Source organism: Microcebus murinus, chromosome 6 (genome assembly GCF_040939455.1).
Source record: "Microcebus murinus isolate Inina chromosome 6, M.murinus_Inina_mat1.0, whole genome shotgun sequence".
NCBI lineage: Eukaryota > Metazoa > Chordata > Mammalia > Primates > Cheirogaleidae > Microcebus > Microcebus murinus.
In genome coordinates this window covers 52,515,639-52,539,868 of record NC_134109.1, presented here as the reverse complement: position 1 = coordinate 52,539,868, position 24,230 = coordinate 52,515,639, and positions in this window count along the sequence as shown.

The window sequence follows — 24,230 nt, the reverse complement described above, 5'->3', positions numbered from 1 at the left end:
AGGATTTACTTCAGTTTGCTACAGCCAAAAGGTGACAATTGTAAAAGTCTATTTACATGTTAGTGCTAGCAAAAGCCCTTCTGTTACTTGTTTATTACTTATTATTACTTATTTATGAAAGTGAGTGCATTGAAGTGGTAGCAGATAAATAGGCTTTGGTGTGTAGAAATTGTCAGAGACTATATTTCCTACCAAAATAACTTCTATTTTTTTTTTTTTTTTTTTTTGAGACAGAGTCTCACTTTGTTGCCCAGGCTAGAGTGAGTGCCGTGGCGTCAGCCTAGCTCACAGCAACCTCAAACTCCTGGGCTCCAGTGATCCTTCTGCCTCAGCCTCCCGGGTAGCTGGGACTACAGGCATGAGCCACCATGCCCGGCTAATTTTTTTTTTATATATACATCAGTTGGCCAATTAATTTCTTTCTATTTATAGTAGAGACGGGGTCTCGCTCTTGCTCAGGCTGGTTTTGAACTCCTGACCTTGAGCAATCCGCCGCCTCGGCCTCCCAAGAGCTAGGATTACAGGCGTGAGCCACAGCGCCCGGCCATAACTTCTATTTTTAAACATTAGTTATCGATTATAACCAGGTGAGACTTGGGGTCAATTTACATAAACTAAAACCATCTTTATAAAAACAAAAGTGAGTATATTTTAATTTTTAGTAAAATTCACATTTATTTTGATGTATATACTTTTAGGATAGTTTTATATATCACAATAGTTTTGTTTCTTAAGGAAAAGAAAACATTATAAGTAGAAAATATAAAATGCAAACATTATCTTTGACATTCTAATAATTAGTCAACACTAAAATGATTTCTCTTAAGAGCTTCTGTATTATAAGAACTATTATTTTCATAAGAACAATGAGATTTGGAAATTTTACAAAATCAAGACAATTAGAACATTTCTTTAAAAATACTTCATTTAAATGCATACCAGTTCTAAAGATAATTGTAGCAATTATTTTCTCATGAAAAATAACCCAGATTTCAGCCTGTAATTAAGCACTATGACAGTCACTGAAATATATCATGTATTATTTTTATTACTGAGAAGCTGTTTTTAGTAATCATAAAAATGTATGATAGAAGTCCAGAGGTAGATTAATGTTAAGCTAATGGAGCTTAATATTTAGGGCTTCTCACTTTCATGAGCCCCTTCCTGTGGGAGAAATTCGTCCTCTGGGAGAAATTCTAGCAATATACTCATGTGATCCTATATTTTTGAAAACTTTTCAAGAGTAATTTTTTAACTGCAATCAAGTAAAATCCCTGTATATTATAAATTTTCATATGTTGCTAGAGTGGTCTTAAACACATTGTGGGGATCCAAGAAAGAAATTTGAATTCATTGTAGATGAATATCTTTATGTAGTTGGAGTGACTTTTATGTATAGTTAAATTATTAGTAGGTATCCAGTTGAGATGGCATTCAATATGCCAACTTCCCTAAACTAACATCAAGAGATGGAGACATAGGCACTGGCAGCTTATTGTGATGGAATGCATCCACTGAACATTACAATGAATGTATGTGCAGTGACAGAAACAAATTTTATAATGAATAGACTGAGAAGTTTGCAATAGAAATGCTTCTAATAATTTCATGAGCAAAATTTAGACATTTAATTCTAATCAATTCCTAGTCAAGTTCTCCTATCAGAGATGAATATACTCAATAATGCAATGTATGTGCTTATGCCAGCACAATGCTTTTCTTCTATCTTACCTCTTCAGATAGGAATTATGCAAAAGAAAAATTATCAGAATTCCTAGTTTGTACATCAAACATCTATAGTAGTACTGCAAACATTGAGCAAGTCCATGTGTGGAGTTAAATTTCAATAATAAGAAACATATTTTTACAGACCACAGTAGAGGAAACACTGCATTACCCTTCTAATTCTTCTATAGAAAAATTATAAAAACATTGTCATAGACTTCCAGTTTCCATTTCCATATATAATAAGTTTGGAAGTCACCACTCCATTCTGACAAGTAAAAAAATTGAAAAGACTTTTAAGATCAACTCTTCTTGAATTCATAAGAGAAAGGAGAACACAGGTCAAACTGCTGCCCCAAGACTGAACATATAGACAAGCAAATACAGGGAGACATGACTTACGAGAGTAGAGACTCATGAGCAGAAACCACCATGGAGACCAGTGTCTGGTTAAGAAAATCTTAGGTGAAGTTTACCAGGAATTCAAGGATTGGGGGATAGACCCACATCTGAGGGATGTCATGAGCATTGTGGAGGGGAAGGGCATACCTCTAACCGTTGCTAGGGAGAGGCAAAGATGTAAAATGCAACCAAAATGTTTGTACACTCATGTTTTCTTGAAAAAAATCTCAGGTGCAACTGATGATTTGGTAGCAGCTTAATGCAGACAATTATGAGAGTCAAAACCCCCAGAGGACCAAGTCATGCAGGGAGGTCACAATATTGTGAGTTGTAACTTCAGAAGATCAAGCAAGTCCCCACAGTAAACATTTGGGGAAAATCTCTTTGCTTCAGGGAGGGGAAGGAGAAAAGGAATCATTTTGAAATGTACCATAGCATTATGTTCATCCTAATAAGCTTGCCCTCAGGAAAAACTAGTTAACCAGAACCAAACCTGCTGGTGTATTATCAGAGTCTAACTGACCCCAGGGAAGGGAAATATCCAATTCCAGTCAGTTCTAGCCTTCCATGTGGGAGAAGGGGAAAACCCAACTCCAGCCCACTCTAATTATCCTTTTCCACCTAAGAGAGGATAAAAACAAACAAACAAACAAACAAAAAACTAAGAAACACTCATGAAGTTCAGAGCCCAGAGGTATAGGCTCACTAGAAGAATAAATTCTATAGGATTTAGGATATAGGATTATAAAAACCTTCCTCTCCCTCACACATACACACTTTACCACCAGATTAATATTTAAATCAGATTATCATAAAGTAAACCAAAAGCCAAAAAAAAAAAATACCAAAACAAAACTGAAGAGTCAGACTAGGCATCAGAACCAGACATGTCAGAAATATTGGAATCGTAAGACTAAGAATTTTTTTTAAAAAATTGAATATTCTAAGAGATCTAAAGAATATTGTAGACAGCATGCAAGAATAAGCCTATTGCCTATGTCTAAAAGTCTGGAAAATTGCATGAAAGAATCTTCTAATTTGTCCCAAGGATAGTTCACCATGTAAAAATATACACACTGCTTGTAACAAATAGAATTTCTCAAAATCATGGCCATGTTAGGGGGGATACAGGTCCCTTATTTTTGTGTGTGTGAAATTGTGAGAATGGCAAAATAAGTTTGGGAGAATATTTGTCAAGGTAACTTTTAAGGAACACAGGGACCTCTTCCCATAAAAACAAAAACAAAGTTATTTCTTTTGCTATTAGTTTAGGTATACAACATACAAATTTTATCACATAAGGAACAGTATTCCTGTATGTTTATCTAATGCAAAGAAGTACCTTTATTAAATTAGACCTTAATTCACTCCACAAAAGTGGTCATGTATTTTTAAAATGTCCCCAAACAAGTTGACTCTAGTTAAACAGTTACAGTGTTTAAAAATATTACTCTTCCAGGAAGTTTTTCCCCCTTACTCAATATTCTTTCAGTCCATCAAAACTCACTTTCTTGTGTTTACCCTACAGTTCCTGTAGGAAGATGCTATTCATTGCCAATACTATCAATACTTGGCATTTCATCTCCAGGGACATATAACAATCGGGAATCTCATTTGGAATCTGAAATAGGAAAAGACTATTAATTCTGCATATTTTTCTGTCATCATCTCAGTGGCTGGACTTAAGATACATTTGAACACCATAGGACGTTTTTAGAGTAGAGTCTATATATAAAAATTATGTAAGTATGAAACAAGAATCAAATACATTAAAATCAAAAATTTTAAATTCAATACTCAAATTACCATACTGTTATTGTGAAACCTACTATTTTCCTCTCTTAACTAGTTTGTTATGTGATCAGATTGTTTTAGGACTAAGGTTTTACTCACCATTTTTTTTAAATTTATGAAACAAAATTTTAGTGTGAAAAGAAATAGGCAGGTCGAGGGAGGAGGGGGGTCATGGGCAATATACGTAGCCTTAACACTTGTACCTCCATAATACACAGAAAGAAAAGAAAAGAAAAGAAAAGAAAAGAAAAGAAAAGAAAAGAAAAGAAAAGAAAAGAAAAGAAAAGAAAATAGGCAGGGAAACAAAGCCTGAATTAGGAAGAAATAGAAATAAAAATCCTGAACAGATCAATAATGAACAACAGATAGAAGAATAAAAAAAAATATCCCAACATAAAAAGCCCCAGACCAGACTGATTCACAGCCAAATTCTACCAGATCTATTATAAAGAACAAGATCTCTCAAAATGATTAACCTGTATAACTAACTTTTGATTAACACTCTTCTATAATCGTTTCCTTTCTTTCCAGTTAGGCCAGAAGTCAGTCTCTCTGCAAGAGTTAATGGTGCCCTTTACTCTCAACATTTGTAAGCTAATGAGTAACAAAATTGTAATGCTTCCATAGATCAAAGAATCACATGGAAGTTCTTTTAACAGAACTATTTAATACTAGCTCATTAATACTCACCATCAAAGGCACATGCAGAATATAAAGGCCTATTGCCCAAAGAACTAAATAAATAACCTTATTAAAATTTAACTGTGAGTGCATAAATTAATGAACAATAAGGGTTTTCATGATAAACATTTTAAGTGATAATTGGTTTCAATGGTGGGGGTCCTAAGATTACAATTACTTTGAAACATGGTTTGTCACAAAAATACTGGTATATATAATTATTATTATAGCAATAACAATATCACCTTAAAAATTGACCATTATGAATATGAATAATATCACTAAGCTTAATTTCATGAGGTCTGCAGTTAATAAGTCAGAGAACAATAATAGGCAATAATAAAAAATATTCTGAGAATGTAGATCTAAGTCATCAGGATTAATTGAGTGCTTATTAAATATATAAATATTATATATATTTATATATTATATATATTTAATATATAATTTATATATATTAAATATATAAATATTATATAACCAACTGGTTGGTCTTTAAGAAATATAAATTCTGATGTGCTGCTGAATTCTGTTTGCTAATATTTTGTTGAGGATTTTTGCATCTATATTCATGAGGGATATTGGTCTGTAATTTTATTTTTTTGTTGAGTCCTTTCCTGGCTTTGGTATCAAGGTCATATTGGCTTCATAGAATGAGTTAGGAAGGATACCATCCTTCTCAGTGTTGTGGGATAATTTCTGTAATATAGGTATGAGTTCATCTTTGTGTGTTTGGTAAAACTCTGAAGCATAGCCATCTGGTCCAGGACTTTTCCATTTGGAGAGGTTGTTAATTAGTGCTTCAATTTCTGCACTTGAGATTGGTCTATTCAGGAATTCTGTTACCTCTTGGGTGAACTTAGAGAGGTTGTATGAATCCAGGAATTTGTCCATTTCTTCTTTGTTTAATTTTTGGTCATATAGATTTTTATAGTAGTCAAACATAATGTTTTGTATTTCTGTGGTGTCTGTTGTGACCTCTCCATTTTCATTTCATATTGAGTTAATTAGAGTCCTTTCCCTTTGGGTTCTTGTCAGTCTAGCAAGAGGGCTATCAATTTTGTTTATCTTTTCGAAAAACCAGCTTCTGATATTGTTGATCTTCTGTATAATTCTGTTCCTCATTTTATTTAGTTCTGTTTTGATCTTATTTATTTTCTTCTACTAAGATTGGAATTGGTTTACTCTTCTGTTTCCAATTCCTTTAGTCTATTCATTAGATTGTTAGTATCTAAGCTTTCTGTTTTTCTGATGTGAGCATTTATTGCTATTAGTTTTCCTCTCAGGTATGCTTTTGCTGTATCCCGCAGGTTTTGGCAACATGTCTCTGTTATCATTTTGTTTGAAGAAACTCTTGATTTCTCTCTGAATTTCATCCTTGACCCAATAATTCTTCAGTAATAGATTGTTTGCACCCAAATGTTTAAGGCAGCACAATTCACTATTGCAAGGACGTGGAAACAACCCAAGTATCTGTCAATTCATGAGTGGATTATTAAAATTTGGTATATGTTTACAATGGAATATTACTCAATTCTAAGAAATGACAGTGAGTTAGCACCGCTTTTATTATCCTGGATTGAGCTTAAGCCCATTATCCAAAGTGAGGTGACACAAAATCAGAATAATGGGCTCCACATACACTTGCCATCAAATTGGTACTGACTGATTAACACTATGGTGCTCAAAGGGTGGTGGTGTTCACCAGGGATTCAGGGGTTGGAGGGGTAGTCACACATCTGAGGGATGTGGTGAACATTGTGGAGTGGAAGGGCATACCTCTAACCATTGCTAGGGAGAGGAAAAGATATAAAATGTACCCAAAATGTTAAGAAAAAAAGAAAAACAAACATTTTTCGGGTGTGAGGAAGGTGGCAGGATGGAGGAGGTGATGGGTATATACATACATAGTGAGTGTGATGCACACTGTCTGGGAGATGGACACACTTGAAGCTCTGACTCGAGGGGAGAGGGGAGACAGGGGCAATGTATGTAACCTTAATGTTTGTACCCCCTGAAATAAAAAAAAAAGAAATATAAATTCTGGTTTAAGATGTCTGTAGTAAGGAAGGCATAGGATTCTATAACATTAATGCCTTGGATAAGATGTTACCAAAGTTTCTTTTTTCTTAGAAACTTAGTGTTGTATGTTGATTTGTTTCCTTAGGCCAATTAGAGTGCTTTTGACAGCATCTTTAGGCCAATTAAATATCTAATAATTTGTTTATCCAGTGGTTAGTCTAAATAACTTAAGTATTTATGTCCTAAAAACTTATCCATTGAAAAAAGTAATAAACAAAATTGAAAAATAATATTTTTATTTCATTATTAATTGACATTCTGGGATGTTTGCAAGCAACTCTGGAGTGTTGCATAACTTCTCAAACTTTGGAATCAGATTGGACACTATTACTCTCAGTCAAGGTTCCACATTGACTTTTGTGCAGCACTTGCTTCTCTTTGTAACGATTATTGATAGTCAAACTGCTGACTTATGGTTATTTTTTTGCTACCTTAACATGAATTATTCCTTTTCAGAATCTGCTTTGTAGAGCTCTGAAGAGGTTCCTTAGCACTGCCTTGGCAATAACAGAAAGATATTGAGTACCTAAATAGTGTGATAGTATAGGTATCAGAGCAATGGATATGAAAGCAGATCCACTCTATAGTGTTTTAAAATTGTATTTGCATATGGTTAAGTGATAGAGTTTCAAAAATATTTGCAAACCAACTCTAAAGGAAAAAATACACACACACACACATATTTAGTTGTAGCTTTCTATAGAATTTTTACTATCAATAAAAACCACTAAATTTTCGTGCAATTATTCATCTACATCATATTCAACATTTTTGAAATATTTTAACTTGTGTATATGTTGTTTAGACAGAAAAATATGTATGTTACTTAAGTAATGAAATAGTTAGATATATGTTGTGTTAGGGGTCCGCAAGACCAACCTTTAGTTTTAATAATTCACTATAAAGACTGAGAGAACTCAGAAAAGCTGCTATACTCACAGTTATGGTTTATTATAGCAAAAGATTACATTATTAAAAACAGTAAAGGGAAAAAGTACATGGGTGAAGCCCAGGAGAAACAAAGAGCAAACTTGCAGAGTTAAAGAGACAGTATTTAATTCTCCTAACAACATGTGTGAGAAACCAGGGAAGCACACCCAATCATTGGTGTCTGGGGCTTTTCTTTGAGATCAGTCACTTAGGCATGAAGAGTCCCATGTGCCTGACCTTACTACTCAATATCCAGCCCCTTGAGAATCAGGCTGATAAAGAAAGCCCCAAACCCTCAGTCATATCAAAAGGAACATTCATCATTAATCGTGTGATTAGCATAAACTATCAGACCTCAGCCAGAAAAAAGTCTTACCAGACAGATTATTTCAGCGGCTCAAAGATGATCTCTGAGAAGCTCACCAAGTCCCAATACTTGCTTTGGAATGTGCAGAGTTTATGTAATCCAGGCTTGCTGACTTTACCCTTCACTGAACATCTACAATTTGCCTTTCACATAGATACCAACAACTGCGCTTCACTTCACGTTATTTCTTTTCAATCCTTCCTTAGTTGGCATTAAGCCAATTTATAGCTTTTATGTAAAAATGTCCTTTCAAATACATCGAATGTATTGATATAGAAAAAAAAATATATATATATACATACACACACATATACAGTGTTGGTGGAAGTGTGTGCTTAATTTAGCAACCATTTAGACAGTTGTTTGTCAGCATCAACTAAAACTGAATATACACGCATACACTATGTCTCAGAAATTTCACTTCTATAAATATAGCCTACTGAAGTGCTTAAAACAAAACCTTAATGTACATGTTCATAACTGCTGTATTTTAATAACCCTAATCTGGAAACCACCCCAAAGCTCATTAAGTGTAGAAGAGATTAATAACTTCAAATAGGAATTAAATTCTATTACGCTCACACAGCAGAATACTATGCAACAATGCAAATAAATAATCTACAGATAACAATATGGATGGAAATTCACAAACCTAATAGTGTATGATTGTTCATCAATAGAAGAAAGGCATTCATATAAAATATGAAAATTACAAAAATATGCTATTATAAGACTAGATAGTGCCTTTAGTTGGAGGAAACAGTTGATGGTTACTACATAAAAGATATTTGGAGTCTAGGGAATATTCTATTTCTTAATCTAGTTGTATTACCATTGTATATCCTGTTTGTAAAAAATTACCAAGTTGCATAATTATCATTTGAGCACTTTTCTGTATACATATTAATTTTTAATTAAATAACCTACCCCACAAACTAAAAACATAAAAATAATAAAATACTTAGAATTCTGGCAAAATATTTCTAGAGAAATATTTCTAGAGAAAAATGAGAAAATTAAGATATAGGCACTATTAGAAATTACAAGGACATAATTATAACTACATGAGACATTAATAAAATAATATAAAAGATGCCAATGAATTTTTAAATGAAGAGGAAATAATTCCCTAAAAAAATGCAATTTATCAAACCTGACTCAAGTAGAAAGAGAGAAAGCCTGAATGTGAGCCCTAACAGATAATTCCCTTGGCCTTTTAGCATCCCCATCTTTGATACAAGGTTTAGCCAGTGGTGAGACAGAGCAAGGCCATATAAAGTGCACAGCCTAGTTGAGGGCCTACTCTTATTCTGTTCTAAGGGTAGTACTTCAAATAGTTCTATTTCCGAAGCATAGAGACTGGAGGTAATGCATCGTACATCAGTAGCTCTGGTCCACCCTACACCCTTCCAGTTCTATCAGCATTAGCATGATTATGCAACCCATCTGAGGACTGAAAACCAGTAGCAACCCATCTCTGTAGGTTTTCTAATGCCAATCTCCTTTAGGATAGACAGGAAATTCCATGTCTTCATTCCAAACCATAGATTAAAACATTCTTTGGTTGCTTTTCACTAATTTACAGATATAGAGAAAATGAAGTTCTACTCATCCTCTATCACATAGACCTGGTTATAACTGATATCCTCAACCACATTCTTTAGTTTATCTCAATTTCCCTTAGTTATGAATGAATACAAACATCAGATTGTCAAATCAGACCTATACAGGATCAAGCTTTATAATAATTTCAAGGATATTAGAAATCAAGAGAGAGTGAAGAAGTAAGAAGAGGTCTAAGACATCCTATGTGGCTCTTCAGATATTTCTTTCCTGCATCACACTCTCTGGTACAGAATAATAGATGGTATTTCAAATGAGATTTTCAGGTCATGTCACAAAATGGAGAGCATTTAGGATATAAAACATGTTGCTTTTATACCTACATGTGCACCTAGCCTGTATGACATTTGTCAGGGAGCTATGTCCTACTAATCCATAAATCTTGGGTTTGGTTACCATAAACAATCCCAAACTAAGGATATCCTTCTCAAACCATGCTAGGAGAGAAATTTCCTAGCAAATATCCTCAGTCTATTTACCGGATCAGTTATCAGACTGTTCACAAAGAGATTAGACTAGCTCACTTGTCTTCTTTTTCCCTCCAGGAACACCTTAGCCTCTATAATTACCTTTCCCAAGTGTAATCAGTAATTAGGAAATAAATGACTCACATTCTGATGCTTGACTTTCTTCATCTCCATTATATTATTTCAGAGAAGTATATGGAAGAGAGAGTGTCAGGGACTTATTCCGTGTCATTATTTATCCAAATATCTAATTTTTTTTTCCATTAAGTACCATGAAGATTTTGACTAGTTATAATAAGCATGTGTTGATTTTGTAATGGGAAAAATCAATGTGGTATTTTTCATAAGTTTCTCTATAACTGAACATTAGAGGCACAAGAAGATACTGATTCTTAAAATATATAACTTCCTATGATAAATTTTATGTCCTACCTGAATTATAAATAGAATTTGCTATCATTCAAATTCTGAAAACTACAAATAATTCATCAAAGTTAGTTATTAATACACTTTTTGTATTAATTGTTAAATAACTCATTAATTCTACATATATAATGTCTGCCAATTTGTTAACCAATTCATTTTCTTTTAACTTCTATAAAAGACAAAAAGTAAACAAGATGATGTTCTTCTCTCTTAAAAGATAATATGACTTTTTAGGGTTGTTTTATATACTTGTTCTTTTTAATAATCTATGCTTTGGCATACTATAGAACTTCATTATTTTCCCACAGATTGAATGAAATGTTTAAAGTTGAGAAGTATTAGTAATTTATAGGTATTCTTTGTGTAATCTACTTACTTTACAGACCAGGAAATTGAATGGTTAAAGCAGGCGTCCTCAAACTATGGCCCGAGGACATTTATCTGGCCTGCCAGGTGTTTTTGCCCCCACTGCCTATCCTGCTTAGCAGCAACTTGTCCAGGGCCCACGGTGAACATGTGTGGAATGTGCACCACACTCTCCAACGGCCCTCCAATGATCTGAGGGACAGTGAACTGGCCCCCTGTTTAAAAAGTTTGAGGACCCCTGGGTCAAAGTAACTGGCCTAGTACATAGCTCTACAATGCCTGCCTTCTCAACATCTTTTATGTAAAAGCTAGCAACTCAAATTCTGAATTTGCCATTGTGCTCTCCAAATTACATCCTACTGCTTATTCAACTGCTCCTAAACTCAACATTTCAATTTTAATTAAAATAAGATTTATTTCATTTAAAAATGTTTTGTATATTTCCCTCCTTATCTATTGAATGTATCATAAATTATATACATCATATTAAGCAGTAGAAAGAGAGTGACAATTTCTTGCTTTTAAGCAACTGAAACTGAAGATTGATGTAATATCTTTAAGAATATTGCTCTAAATCATCTAAAATTTTCATCTCATTTGTAATTTAGAAATGTCACAAACTGCAAATTCCTACAAAATGAAAAGATGATGCCTAATTCAAGGGAAATTTAAATCAGTCAGAGAAAGTGCACTGGAATTTAGAGAAACTCTCATTACTTTAAAGTACTTATTTACTTTCCATTCCCTTTGTATATATACACTAAATACAAAGATGATTCATGCATTATATGCATCATCTTTCTGGTTAATTATATTCTAAAGTAGTCTCTAATGACAGTATAATAATGATACCGTATATTTATAATGTCTATTTTCAGACAACACTGCCATTTTAGAATCCAATTCATATCCTCAAAACACCAATTTGTTGGGTTTCTTAAGCATATAAAGTAAATGGATTTATATTTCTAAAGTTAGTTGGAAGATTTGGGTAAATAAACATAAAATTATGCTACTGGTAGGAGTCATCTTACAAAGATTTTGACAAAATAGCTAACTAAAGTGAAGTAAAATACTTTAAAAATTATCCAAATACATAGAAAATTATCTCATATATATATATTCTAGTTAAATATGGCTTTATATTTCTGAATTTAAATTTATTTAATATCTACCAAATATTTATTTAATATCTATCATGGGACAAGGATTACATCAGGGGCTAAAGATAATAGAACACTAACGTTTTATTGTTGGGGAGTCACTGTTGCAATGGAAGACACAGTAGGGTAAGTCTCAACATTGTATGTGTTTATGCAGAAGCCTATGAGAACACATACAGGAGAACTAAATTCATCTGAAAGGATGGTTATCAAGGTAAATATTATCTAAGAGGAAATGAGCATTCATGACCCAGAAATAAACACAAATATATGTATTAATATTATTCAGTTATGGAATTTTCTAAGTAAAGCAATATCCAACCTTACACTATTATTATCATTTCTATTTATCACTTTCTAGCAACATAAATAGACCTCAAAAGGAAGGAAATAAGTATACGTGTATACAAATATAGGAATAGAGAAAACAGAATAATAAAAGGCAAATCATGTGATATTACTACTAATGGGAGAGAATACTTTTCTCACTGCCACTCAAATAAACAAAGAAAAGGCACTACTGTACCTTTTATTCTATAACAAATCAAATTTTTAAGTAAGCATATACTCAGCTGGATATTAAAGGAGAAAAATTTGAACTTGAAAATTTGAGCATTGCAATCTTTTCTAGCTTTAAGGCCTTCATTTGGAAAATTCAGTCTCTATAAGGTAAATACTACCCGCCAGCTCCTCTCCAAGATGACACCTAACTGAGTATGTAGGAGCAGGTGGCTTAAAGTATCCCATGCCTGGAAGGGAGAAGGGAAGCTACATAGTGTTTTCCACAGCAGTCTGATCTCATCACTCGACAGGGGACTGCTGTGAACAAGTCCTTATATACTATTAGAGCCAGTGTGTTGTCACCATTTCTGTTGTACATGCTCCCAGACATGTATCCCCATTTGTAAGAGAAAAGCCTCTTTGTTCCAACTTCAGACCTCTCTCTGGTGGTTCACCAGTTAGCAACTCTTTGTCCCCTAACTTGGGGATGTCAATGTTTCCTGATTTTCTACATGGCAAACTAAGCCATGAAGAGTCAGCATTTCCACTTCAGTCTTACCTGTCTTACACATCTCCCTGTGCCACTGCTGTTCAATTTCCCCAGCACAGCACCATTGCTAGTATTCTAAACAGCAACTGGGGCAGGATGCTCTGAGTTTTTTGCTTGTTTTTCTTGTTGTTTCTCCTTCAATCTATCTAGCAAAACACTTGACCCTGAAGGGGAGGTCCACACATGTGTCTACTTATTTGTCTTCCCTGCCTCCATCCTATAATGTCTTTTCCACAGTCATTATGTTTAGAGTAGCAAGTTTCCTACCTATTCTTCCTGCCATCAGAAATTGCTCTTTCCACACAAAATTTACGCAGTTCCTCTAACAGATTTCCAAATTGTAGATTGATAAACAAACAGAGAAACAAGTTGAGAAATGTGCAAAAATGAAGAGGGTTATCAAAAAAAAATATTTCCTTACAGACAAAAAACTCAAGAACATCAAGTTTAGCTACTTGTTATGTAAAGTCATAAATTTCCCATATGTCAGCAAAAACTAGCTAGAAAACATCTAAGTGCATGGCTTGTTTCCATATATGAACACAGACAGGAACATATTTATACCGATACATATGGCTAAGTTTGAATAGATTAGTTTTGTAAGACAGCATTTTTAAATAAACAAATTATATTAATTTGAAATAGAGTGCAAAATTGCAAGTAACTTTGCAATCAAGTTGTAATCAAGAAATGAGAGAACTTCAAGCAACTGTGATTTCAGAATTTCACTCAGAAATCGTTGTATCTTTTTCATAATACATTACATAAGCAACAAAGCATGGGATATTTACATGGACTCTGCTCTATCTACATGCTTTTAATTTATCTAAATATAATTGTCAAACCAGTATAGAAATAATTATTACTGTGAATGGTTTTTGGTCTTTGACTTTCATCATTTTAATAATTCTAATGGTAAAATATGACTGTGATGTAAAACACCATCTGTTTTCATATAAGGAAAAATTCCCATATTTAAACTGTAAAACTATAATTATTCAAATGCTAAAATTAACAACCCTGTAAGATTGACTCAAAGAAAAACTTTGGTCCTCTTATATATTTTTCTTTTCTTTCTTTCAAAATATTATGAGAGTACAAATGTTTTTGGTTACATGAATTGATTTTGTTATACTTGAGTCAGGGTTATAAGTGTACCCATCACACATATAGCATTCACTGTTAGCATTCACTGTACCTGTAAGGTAGGCTTTCACCCATTCCTCCCCCCTGCCCCCGCTTGATTTCCACTGAGTTTTACTTTCCTTGGTGCACATGTGTGCTAATCAGTTTCAATTTAATAGTGAGTACATGTAGTGTTTGATTTTCCATTTTGTGATGCTTCACCTAGGATAATGGTCTCCAGTTCTATCCAAATTGTTGCAAAAGGCATTAATTCATTCTTTTTCATAGCTGAGTAATATTCCATAGTATATATATCACATTTTGTTAATCCACTCATGAATTGGTGGATACTTTGGTTGATTACACATCTTTGCAATTGTGAATTGTGCTGCAATAAACATTTGAGTGCAGGTGTATTTTTGATAAAATGACTGATTTTCCTTTTGATAAATTACCCAGTAGTGGGATTGTTGGACCAAATGGTAGGTCTCCTTTTAATTCTTTGAGGAATCTCCACACTGTTTTCCATAGAGGCTGCACTAATTTGCAGTCCCTCTAACAGTGTATAAGCATTCATTTATCTTTGTATCCATGCCGGCATCTATTGTTTTTGGACTTCTGTTTTGTGCAAAGGCTTCCAAAAATTAGTTGCTTTTCGGTGAGTTCAATGATTTCTCCTTTCCCAGTGAAACTTTAAAATTTGGATGACTTTAAATCACCCTGATTGAAAATGCTGACTTTTCTAACAAATTCACACACAGCAAAAATAATTTCCTGAGTTTAAGGCAGATTGTTTTTTCTTAGTGGTATAATACCTTAATACATTTAATTTAACATAAATTGGCTTTAGTGTTAATGCTATGCATATGTATAGTGACAACTGCCTAGTGAAAACTTAACACATCTCTATCTTCAAGAATGATTCTATAACACAGGTACTGCAATACAATGCTATATTTAGCTATTATTCTTTAAAATATGTGTGTTAAATTTGTAACATATATACATATAGACATAAAATTATATAAAATTCAAATTAAAATATACATAACTCATATAATATGAATATATATATGACTGATGTATACCATAAATGATAATAATGATCACTCATCAATTTACACTTTTTGTAGTTTATTTCTGTAATTTGAAAAGCAATTTAAAGATGGGTCATAATGTGCTATTACGTTGTGATTCATTATAATTTCAACCTTGACATTTTTATCATGATTTGAGGCAAGATAACACAGTGATAGCAGTCTATGTTTTCATTTGAAATCCCTATTTTAAAACAAAATTTAGATCATTACTAGCAATGTTGACATTAGAAAATTATATAACATCTTGAAGCCTAAGTTTCCTTAACCATAAAATTGGATCTTTATCATGTAAGCTTGCTTTTATAATTATTCCTGGGCATAAAGTAAACATTAAATGTTAGTTTTAGGATAGTTTACTAACTCAAAAAATTACGTCTTTCTTCATAAATAATATCAATTATATTTGAGCATAGGACATTTACAGGATAACTTCTAAATCAAAAGTCACATAATCAGTAAATTGTTACATAATAACCCTGTAACAATGGCCTTGCAATCAATATAAACACAAAGTCATTTCAACTATAAAATCAAATTAAAAATCTAGTCCTATTTCTACCTCTGTTTTGAAAGTAACGAAAAAGTCACTAACAATAGCAACTAACAACAGCAACTAAGAACAGGAACACCCTAGATAATCTATAAAATCATGTGGTTTTTTTTGACCATTGGAGAGCTGAGAAAACAACGCAACATGATGAACTAAAATTGAAAAAGTGGCATGTTCTTCTATGCAGAGATGGGTCATGTGGATTGTTTCACCTTAGGAGAGCATGAAAGAAAGAGATAGAGACAGATAAGAAGAAAAAAGGTGAAATTTGAAGAATTATTAAAGGTTAAGTGAAGGCCAGCATGAAAGTTTAAAATCCCTGGGAATCCCAGAAATAAAATAGTTCTGTACCTGCTTACCACAGCTTGGGAAAAATGCCAGGAGTATGGCTGGAGACCTGAGAGACTCAAGGCATGCAGGAGGTGATGAAATTTCAGGGTAGGGCCAAGAGAAATTTGTGGTAAGCTTGAGTATTGAGTATTTGGAGGCCAACTAAGGAAAAGAAACACAAATAACAATATCTCTCTACAAGCTTTACTGGATGGTGCATGCATAGTGTTCCATGATTGGGGAATTCTCTTACTGCAGGAGACTTTTCAGAGGTAGTGGAATGGTGCCACCATTGTGAAGGAGAAATGGGGAAGACAACTCCCTGGGAAAAGGAGAAAGGCCAAATCCCAGCAAAGTGGGAGTCTCTGGATCAGAAAGCTCAGAAGGACGCGATTGGTTTGGGATTGTTTATAGCTATAAATTTTGTCTAATCTATAGCTAGCAGATGTTGGGTGCAGTTTCACAGGGTACAGAAAGTAGACAGGCCCTAAATGGGTAGAAATCTTCTAAATGGGGCTATATTTAAAACAACTAGATGTGTAGGAATTTGAGTTTGGTGCTGGCTGGCTTTATGCTCACAGTCTTAACTTGCTGTGAAGAAGTAAACAACTTAGGAACCAATATGAATAGGCCTTCTTTAACCTATTTATATAAAAAAAAAAATGTAGGGAAAGTTGCCTGTGCTCCATGGTCTATATGAATACCAGTGGTTTGCTATTAATGGAGAATGAACAGGAAATCTCACTGTGCCTTGGCCCCTGCTCTGAGTTGAATTAAGAGCTACATGAGGATTTTATTGGCAACATTTCCAGAAGGAAGTTTTTAGGAACTGGTCCATGATTCTTCTTGCTCTTTTCAACTGCCAGGATGACAGCCAATGTTTATGGCTAAAGACTTAGTTTGCTTACATGAATGAGATCAACAGAAAACAGAACACCAACAAAGTCAAAATGAATGTACAGTGTGAGCAAGAAGTATACCATGAATCTACAAAGATTTGGGGGTTGTTTGTTGCCACAGCGTGTGCTAGCCAAATATGACTAGAAAAATGCAAGCGGATTCTGGTCCTAATTCTGGCTCGGTCATTTGTTAATGAAAATTCAATTTGTGATTTTGCTGAGAGGGTATCATTTCTAAGCAATTACCCACAAGTAATTTATTTTATAAATCCCATTTTGACATTAGAAATAATATTGAAGCAGGCATGCTTTGTATGTACTAGTTTTTTGTTGTTTTGTTTTGTTTTTACTGAGTCAGCTACTACTACTCATAAAGGCATTATGAGTATAAAGCTTGCATTAAATTCTAAACTTTGTATAACACAAGTGGCATCTTTAACTCCTAGAACAGACACAATTTTGTCTTATGCTTACTCAATTTTTGTCATGAGTTGTATGTTGTTCTGTTGATGAATTTATCTCACGATAATATTTATATCTTTAAAATTGTAGTAAAATTTCAAATAAAAGATACTGAGATACCTTTTAGAAATATAGAGATAAGCAATATATTATAACTGTTCTTCACCTCAATAATGCTAATGGAAAGATTATATTTCTCAGTGAGGATTTTGCTGTGTATTGTGAAGGAAATATGGAAAAACAGGACAGATTCTATAAATATTCTTTGACCACTTGGTTAAATATATTAAGACTATTCTAATATAATTTTACTGGTCTTAAATTACTATAATATTTTTTTCAAATATCTATTACATTAACCTTTTTCTTTTCTTACTCATCTTTACTTCCTTATTCCAGATTCATTTTCTTTGACCTGTACCACAGGATGAGTCCACTCTCTCCTTAATCATCCTACTTCCACATTGCTATCTTCCCAAACATTTCCTTTTTTGTTTCAACTTCATGCTCAAAAGTTTCTAATCATTAGTATAAAATAAAATAAAACCCAGTTGGAATCTCTCTCCCCACATCTTCTACCATTGGAGAATTATAGCCTCTCACTTTTCAAAATGACTTTTCTTTTCCAGAAAATTTCAATTACTTCTCCCAACATCCTTTCAAACTCCTCTCTAACTTAAAAGCTTGTAAGCTCATTGATGTTGGGGAGCCCAGTTTTAGAAGCACAGTGTTGTTCATGTAGGTCATTGATGGGCATATATATATTTGTTAGATCTATTTGCAATGCCCAGAATTTCTCAATTTTTCTTCAGCTTATTTCGGAATATGAATTGCTCTTCCAGGTATGATGCAGAAATGCCATAGTCATTATACTGCTAGAGAAATGGTTAAATCACACCTGGATGTTATTTAACTTATAACCAAATTAAATACATTTTCCATGTGGATTATTCTGTCTGTTTCTCAGAACTTTACATATTTTGGCCGGGGGGGGGGGCACATGTTGAGCCACAATTCAAAATGTCTTTTAGTACTAATAATCTTGAAAAAGAAAAGGATCTGCTACAGCTTGAAGCCAATCACACTTACAGTTTTTATGTAATATGAATCTCATTGACAGGCTCTTGCATTATTACCATGGAGTAAAATTTATCAGATATATTAAAACACAGTTTTAACTGAAGGATAAGCCCTTCAAACTGATTATTATGTAGAGCTGAAGAAAATATGATTCTGCATTAAGGTATAAGAAGTAACTTATAATACTAATCAAATAAATAAATTCAAAGATAAAATTGTTAAACAAGCATTGAGTATTATAATTTTTTTAATTTGGGGAAATACTTTAATGTATGACAAAACAAATTTCTCCAAATATTATTTATCAAGAAATAAAGATTAAAAATTGATTCTATAGGAATTATTTTAAGAAATACATTTTGCACATCATGTATAAAATTCATTTAAAGTACAAAAAAGCATCTTATTTTTTCTATTTTATGCAGTTTTGTGAAGTGATATTTTTATATTTTACATACAAACATAAGTTGCAGATGATATTGAACAAAGGGCGCTGTTGCAAAAGATAAATTTTGTTACGTTACCAGGATTTCTACTTTTGCAAAATCTCTTCATCCTTATATTTGGTTAATTTGACACCCAATATATTTGTGTTTAAAGACAAGTTTAGGATCCTTAACTGTTTATGAATTTTTACACCAGTATCACACTGAACAGTAGAAACATCCTTCTAATGCACCATGCATATTGCAACAACTTCTGTTTTAAATGGATCTGCAAACAATTTTCAGTGTTCCCTCTCTTTCTTTGAATTGTCATCAAAAGCTGTATCCTCCATTGGTTTGTTGCTGACTGGTTTTTGGTTTCTGGCCAACTGAAATGTCCTTCCTTGGCTTACAGCACAATCACAGCCATCCCCAATTTGTCTAACCCTTTTTTTCTTTCTCCCTTTTTGCTCCTGTGCCCTGCTTTCCTTGGTTGTTAAAGCACAAATCGGGCCATAATGGTGTAGGGTCTATGCCCTTTGATGCTTGGCCATCTCAGCTAGAGCCCAGGTCCATAAAGTAATCAAAGTTCTTAACTTTTTCTCAGCTTAACTATACTTTAGACAAACTGCATACCTCTAAGCCAGACCTCCCTCTCACCATCACTTAAGAATCCAGAGGGCCTAACCACAGAGGTCCCTCTCCTTCCCTTCCCTGGAACATTTCCTTTAGAAGATTGGTAACTATAATCACTGCCCCTTTGAGAAGCAAATCTTTTTGAAAGCCTCTTGCCAATTTTACAGCCAGGAATGTCTTTCTCAAGGGCTTGGGAGTCATCCCTTTTGAAATTCAGTAATCCAAGAATATAGTACCCTACCTCCCTGGGAGGATTAAGAGCCTATGAACCTAATTTAGATAGGCACCTCATTCCAAAATGCCACACTAGCTCCTGTCATGAAAATAAGAGAACATTTACCTTTCCTTTAGTTAAGACCACTTTCCCCTGCCCTCCCTTCCATTTTCTTTACTCTTTTCTTAATTCAGCATATTATGTGGGTACAAATATTTTAGTTACATGAAATGTGTTTGCCTCGCCCATGTTATGCTACAATGTGTCCTTCCCCTATAGAGTGTGCCCCATTTCCATTAGCTGTGGGTTTACCCTCCCCATCCCCCAATCCCCCAACTTGACCAGCACTCAATGAGTATTACTACCATGTAAGCACCTTAGTGTTGATCAGTTAGTACCAATTTGATGGAGAGTACAGGTGGTGCATGTTTTTCCATCCTTGTAATACCTCACTTCGAAAGATGGGCTTAAGCTCTAGTCAGGATAAACATAAGAGGTGCTAGATCACCATTGTTTTTGTAGTTGAGTAGTATTCTATTGTATACATATACCATATTTTATTAATCCACTAGTGGATTGATGGGCATTTGGGTTGTTCCACATCTTTGCAATTGTTAATTGTGCTGCTATAAACATTCTAGTGCAGATGTCTTTTTTATAGAATATCATTTTTTTCCTTTGGATAGATGCCTAGTAGTGGGATTGCTGGATTAAATAATATTTCTATTTTTAATTCTTTGAGGTATTTCCAAATTACTTTCCACAGGAGTTATACTAATTTTCAGTATCACCAACAGTATAAGAGTGTTCCAATCTCTCCACATCCATGCCAGCATTTGTTATTTTGAGACTTTTTGACAGAGGCCAAAGTTAGGTGTTAGGTGATATTTCATTGTAGTTTTCATTTGCATTTCCCCTATAATTAGAGATGTTGAGCACCTTTTTATGTTTGCTGGCCATTATTCTGTCTTCTTCTGAAAAGTTTCTGTTCATGTTCTTTGCCTATTTTTTGATGGGCATATAGACCTTTGGAATAGAACAGAGATCCCAGATATAAAACCATCCTCATATTGTCATCTAATCTTTGACAAAGCAGACAAAAGTGTATACTAGGGGAAAGAATCTCTATTCAATAAGTGGTGCTGGGAAAACTGGATAGCCACATGCAGAAGAATAAAACTGGGTCCCCACCTTTCACAACAATAAACTCACAATGGATAACAGACTTAAACCTAAGGTGTGAAACCCAAGAATTCTGGAAGAAAATGTTGGGAAGACTCTCAGACGTTGGCGTAGGCAAAGAATTTATGAAGAAGACTCCCAAAGCAATCATAGCAGCAACAAAAATAAACAAATGGGACCTAATCAAATTATAAAGCTTCTGCACAGCCAAGGAAACTATTGTTAGAGTGAATAGACAACCTACAGAATGGGAGAAAATATTTGCTTTCTTCACATCCAATAAAGGGCTGATAACAAGAATATATATAGGACTTAAGAAAATCAACAAGAGGATTATAATTTTTAAATAGATCATGTCTAAAAAATTGAAAAATGCTTTATTATCATGAACTTTAATACATAGGGATTTATTTTTTTACCTCTTGACATCTTTAAAAATGATAGAATTCCTACAATCATGATTCATAGATGATAGACACATTTTTCTTTCATGGTGGTACACAAAATAATGGCTTGTCTTATTATAGATTGCAATTTAGATTTCATGAAATATGGTAAATATTTGAACTATTTTAGGGTTTATATTGATAACTGTACAAATCATGGACCACATGCAGCGTCCATTAATTTCTAAAATATTTAACTTAAAATTGTATAATGAAATGTGTATAATTTGTATGATCAAAGGGAATTGGCAATAATCTATTTAAAGCACTCTTCCTATATACGTACTGAACATTCCAGGAAACACTATCACCAGAGCACTTCTGAAGCATCTTTAAAGACAAAACAAAACAAAACAAAAAATAGTTGGGTGAAATGAGGCAGTTTAAGTATGTTACACTTTGGTATTATGAAATATTAATGCTCAGACTCCCACAAAAGAATATGGTCAGCAAAAGCTGTAAAAGACAAATCTCTTACTTATAAGCTTGTCTTTGGAAATTGACTGTAAGGATTTAATAATAAATAAATAAATTGTTTGAATTCACTCTATAGTTTAAGATTTTAATATTGAAATTTGGCAAAAATATTCACGCATTTTGTTTTCAGTTTAGAGGATTATCTTCCAAAAGCCACAGAGTATAACTCAAGAATCAGTTTTAAGGCTGTTTATATTTTTACATACATGGGTAGTAACTATATTTCTTTTTCTTTATTCCACCTAGCTATTTTTGATAGGAAATACCTGAGTCATATCCTTAGATTGTTGTAAATTTTTTTTCTCGATTATTTTGTTGTAATTATATTTGGTATAAAGGAAGATTTATATTTCAAAAATATATTGGCACAAAAGCTCAAATATAATCCAGTAGTAAAATCTCCATGATTTTTAAATTATTTTTATTGCATATGTTGAAAACTGCCATCAAAATTCAATCACACTTAATACTATGTTTAAATATTTCAAATTGCAATTTTTATAACCATAACTTTATATAAAATGCATATGTGGTTTACAGGCAAAAAATAATACAACTGTTATATACCCACTAAAAAAAAAGTGAACAATATTATTGCCTGTGAACTCCTTGTGTATGCCTCTAAAAGGAGCATTGTTCTCCTGGTGCCCAGAGATAACTGTTATCCTGGAATTTTGTTGATAATTTACATGCTCTTTTTATGCTAAATAAATATGTTATTTAATTTTGCCTATTTTAATCTTTTAATATAGGAATGTACATTATGTATTTTTCTATGACATTTTCAATCTTCATTATCCTCATGAAATTTGTCTCCTTGGATGCCTATATATGTGTTTCCTCCTTTTTCACTGTTCTAGAATAGTCCATCATGTGACTATACCACAATTGATTTATGTGGTTTGTCTTTCCATTCTTGCAATATTTCCCTTCCCTGATAATGGTCTCCAGTTCTATCCAAATTGTTGCAGAAGGCCCTAATTTATCCTTCTTCGTGGCTGAGTAGTATTTCATGGTATACACACACCACATACCACATTTCGTCAATCCATTCGTGAATTGATGGGCACTTGAATTAATTACACATCTTTGAAATTGTGAATTATGCTACCATAAACACTCGAGTACAGGTGTCTTTTTGATAAAATGATTTATTTTCCTTTGGGTAAATACCCAGTAGTGCAATTGCTAGATCAAACAGTAGGTCTACTTTTAGTTGAGGAATCTCCATATTGTTTTCCATAGAGGTTATACTAATTTGCAGTCCCACCAACAGTGTAGAAGCATTCCTTTCACTCTGTATCCATGCCAGCATCTATTATTTCTGCACTTTTTAATCAAAGCCATTCTCACTGGGATAAAGTGACATCTCATTGTGGTTTTAATTTGCATTTCCCTGATGATTAATAACACTGAGAATTTTTGTAAATGTTTATTGTCCATTTGTCTATCTTCTTTTTAAAAGCTTCTGGCCATGTCTTTTGTCCACATTTTAATGGGATTATTTGATTTTTCTTGCTGATTTGTTTGAGTTCTTTTTAGATTCCGGTTATTAGCCCTTTATCAGATGTATACCTTGTGAATATTTTTTCCCATTCCGTAGGTTGTCAATATGCTCTGTTGTCATTTCCTTAGCTGTGCAGATGCCTTTTAATTTAAGTAAGTGTCATTTATTTTTGCTGTTGTGTTATTGTCATTGGAGTCTTTTTCATAAATTCTTTGCTTAAGCCAATTTCCAGAGTAGTTTTCCAACATTTTCTTCTAACAGTCTTATACTTTCATGCCTTAGATTTAAGTCTTTTATCCATCTTGAGTGACTTTTTGTGAGTGGTGAGAGATATGGATCCTGTTTCATTCTTCTGCATGTGGCTGTCCAATTCTCCTAGCACCATTTATTGAATAGGGCTTATTTTCCCCAGGGTATATTGTTGTCTGCTTTGTCAAAGATCAATTGGCTGTATGTGTATGGTTTTATAACTGGATTCTCTGTCTTGTTCCTTTGGTCTATATCTCCGTTTTTGTACCATTATGTGCTGTTTTTGTTACTATAGCCTTGTAGTATAGTTGGAAGTCTAGTAATATGATAACTCCAGATTTGTTCTTTTTGCTTAAGATTGCTTTGGCTAGTCAGGCTGTTTTCTGGTTTCAAATGAAGCAGAGAATTATTTTTTTCTAGACATGTGAAATATGGCATTGGTATTTTTATGGGGGTTGCATTGAATCTGTA